Raw genomic sequence first — 3,615 nt, 5'->3', positions numbered from 1 at the left:
TAGACAAAAGCTACACTTTTTGAAATTGGCATAAAGCTTTTCTTCTCTAAGTTTAAGCAAAATTGTCTTGACATACAACATATGTTCATTCAAATTTTTCGAGTAAACAAGACTATCATCAAAGTATATACCACAACAAATTTTCCAATGATTCTTTTAAAACATGATTCATTAGCCTCATAAAAGTACTCGGTGCATTGGTAAGACCAAATGGCATAACAAGCCACTCATAAAGACCAAATTTTGTTTTGAAAGCCATTTTCCACTCATCTCCCACATGCATTCGAATTTGATGGTAACCACTTTTAAGATCAATTTTTTAAAACAAGTTTGCACCATGTAATTCATCTAGCATGTCATCCAATCTAGGAATAGGATGTCGATACTTTACCATTATTTTATTGATGGCTCGACAATCAACACACATCCTCCATGTTCTATCTTTCTTGGGCACTAAAATGACTGGAACCGAACAAGGACTCATGCTTTCTTAAATATAACCTTTATCCATGAGTTCTTCCACTTGCCTTTGAATTTCCTTGGCCTCGATTGGGTTGGTTTTGTATGCTGCCATATTTGGAAGCGTTGTCCCGGGTATGAAGTCAATTTTGTGCTCAATTCCTCTTAAAGTAGGTAGACCCATAGGTGCATCTTCATGTGGAAACATGTCATTAAATTCCTACAAAAGAGATTTAAAAGCACTAGGCAAACCATCATTAGAGTTAGGTTCAGTTACTAAATATATTCCTTTGCACATAAGTACAAAGTTTGGTGCTTCGAATGAAAACATATTCCTCTCTTCCCCTTTTCTTATAACCAAACTCACACTCTTTCTTTTTTCCTCAAAATCACTCTTTTTTCTCTCTTGGATTTCACTCACATTTTGCCTCTCACTTTTCTCTTTTTTTTTCGCTCTTCTCCTTTAACTTACTTTCTTCTCTCCTTTCTTGATCCTTAAATTCTTTTCTTTTCTTTTTTTTTTTTTTTTCTAATTTCACTTGATCGCATTGTACTTCATACGGAGATAATGGAAGCAAAGTAAACTTCTTCCCATTCAAAGTAAATGTGTACTTGTTCAACAAACCATCATATGTGATTTCTCTATCATATTGCCAAGGTCGGCCCAATAACATATCACTGCATGCATAGGTACTACATCGCAAAGAACCTCATCCTTATATCTTCCTAAAGTAAAAGAAATAAGAACTTGGGAGTTTACATTCAATTCTCCTTTGTTTGTTAACCATTGAAGTTTATATGGTTTTGGATGTGGACGAGTAGTGAACTGGAGTCTTTTTAAAAGAAAACTACTTACAACATTTGTGCAACTTCCACTATCAATCACCAAGCTACATGGGGTTTCTTCAATCAAGCACCTTGTGTGAAATAAGTTCTCTCTTTGATCTTCAACTCTCTCCTCCTTGATTTTCACATTAATTACTCTTCTTGCTACTAAGGATATAGAGTTACCTTCTTCAATGTACTCATCATCAAAGGCTTCAGATTCTTCCTTAAGGCTGCCACCTTGTTCATCACATTCATCTTCTGAATCAATAATTCCATTTCTTATGACCATGACTTTTTTATTGACACAATCTTTGCTTATGTGCCCAAATCCTTTGTACTTCCAACATTGAATGGAACTAGATTTCTCTCTTTCCTCCTTTGAAGCTCATTCCTTTTAGTATAGGTGCTCCTGGCTTCACTCATTTTGGAACACAACAGCTTCCTTTTGCTTCACCGTGCTGAGTCACAAAAACATTCCTTTTCCAAACATAGAATGTGAAAAATAGTTTAGCTTTAGTAATTATACCTGCTTGAATTTTCCTTTTTTCTCTCAATTGTTCTTCAATTTTGATTGCATAATGCTAATATCTTCCAAGTATAGTTGTGGATATCTATCAAGGATATGAGCAATTTCTCGATTTAAAACCTCAAGGATCTAGACATGGTGTTTCTTCTTCATTGAATATTTGCTTTTTCTTTCCCATCAAAGTTTCCATTTCTTGATAATATTCAGCTACCACTTTGTTTCCCTACCTTAAAACTTGCAATTTAGTTCTCAAATCTCTTTCATAATGTTTTGGAACATACCTCTTTCTCATGGCTTCTTTAAGTTCTTCCCAAGTTTCAATGGGATCCTCCTCTTTCCTCCTTCTCTCGGATTTGAGATATTGATACCAATTTCCCGCATGGTTAGTGAATTCGGCAATGGCAAGTCTCATCTTCTTATTCTCACTGAATGTGTTGCAATCAAATAAATGTTCTATATTTCTTTCCCATTCCAAGTATGCCTCCACATCCGACGTTCCACAAAATAGTGGAATTTTGAGCTTGACTCCACTATCTCTATCTTCATGGATTCTTTCTCCTCGTCTAGGGTGCATATTATTTCTTCCTTTTCCTCTCATGTTTCCTCTTCCTCCAATTTGTCTTTCTTGTTCAACTAAGTCAATTACTCTCTCATCTTCTTGTAAGACTCTTTGTTATTGTGCCCTTATTTCTTGCCTATCTTCCCTCATCATTTCCATCATGCCTTGAATGGCTTGAAGAATAACCATGTTAGTATCTTGTACTTGTGGTACTCCTTCACCCTGTGACATTTTAAAGTTAGTAATAAAAGGACCTCACCACACTTCTCACCAATTTCACTCAAGAACACTCGTGTTTATCACTCAAGGGTAGGCTTTTGGTACTAGGTAAAAGATGTAAGGGTTGGCTTATATTTTTGGTGCAATCTTACTAAAAGTTTGATAAAACACCAATTTAAAAAGATCAACTCTCACAAACTAAGACTAGAGTAACTAAACTTAGGCTAAAAATAAAACAAATCTGGATTTTTTTTTTCTCAAATGAATGACAAGAAACTTTCATGTGCTTTGGATCTTTGATTTCTTTTTTTTTTTTTGCTACTCTTTTTTTTTTCTTTTTTTTCTTTTTTTGCTAATGTTTTTTTTTTTCCTTTTTTTGCTCATTTTTTTTCTTTAAGATCCAAGCTGATTTGAAGAAGTTTTGAAGACAAGTTATGGTATGTCTTGTTACAAGATGTGAGCAATTGCTATGGAGAAAAAAAAAATGAAATAAAATAAATTGAAACAAAGTAAAGATAACACCTCTAAAGTCGGCCAAGAACGATAAACAAATGCTCTGATACCAAATGATAAGCGCCTGCGATGTTTGTTGGATGCAAAGCTAGAGGTCCTTCTAGGATCCTTGCAAACACTCACAAAGAAAACTACTTAGATCGAATTAGAATCTATGATGGTCACTCTTAGATCCTAAGACAACTCACTCCAGAATTAGTTTGATCAAGACTAATCCAATGAATTGATTTAAATATCAAATCTAAAACAAGATTTGAAAGAAAAAGACAACACCAAAGGGTTGAATAAGCACAAGCTTTTTACTATTGATAATTTGAGTTTTGAAGAACATTACAAGCCATTTTATAGGCCAAATGATCGTGGATGCAAGAAACTCAAAAGTCATTCAAATACAATTAATTGCAAATTGTAGAAAATAACACCTATAAACTTGAAACTTAATTGCATATTAAATTATAAGTCCAAATGCAAAACTAGGAATGTAGAAAGTCTTCATATTGTCTTAAATATC

At 34.0% G+C, this 3,615-nt stretch overlaps 1 pseudogene; it reads right to left on the bottom strand.

Annotated features, from left to right (window-relative positions):
- Window positions 1-863: 863 nt before the first annotated feature.
- Window positions 864-2,603, bottom strand: LOC120073476 (annotated as a pseudogene).
- Window positions 2,604-3,615: the final 1,012 nt, after the last annotated feature.

Source organism: Benincasa hispida, chromosome 3 (assembly GCF_009727055.1).
Source record: "Benincasa hispida cultivar B227 chromosome 3, ASM972705v1, whole genome shotgun sequence".
NCBI lineage: Eukaryota > Viridiplantae > Streptophyta > Magnoliopsida > Cucurbitales > Cucurbitaceae > Benincasa > Benincasa hispida.
The sequence above is the reverse complement of the archived record's forward strand: the minus strand, read 5'-3'. Positions and strand labels throughout refer to the sequence as shown.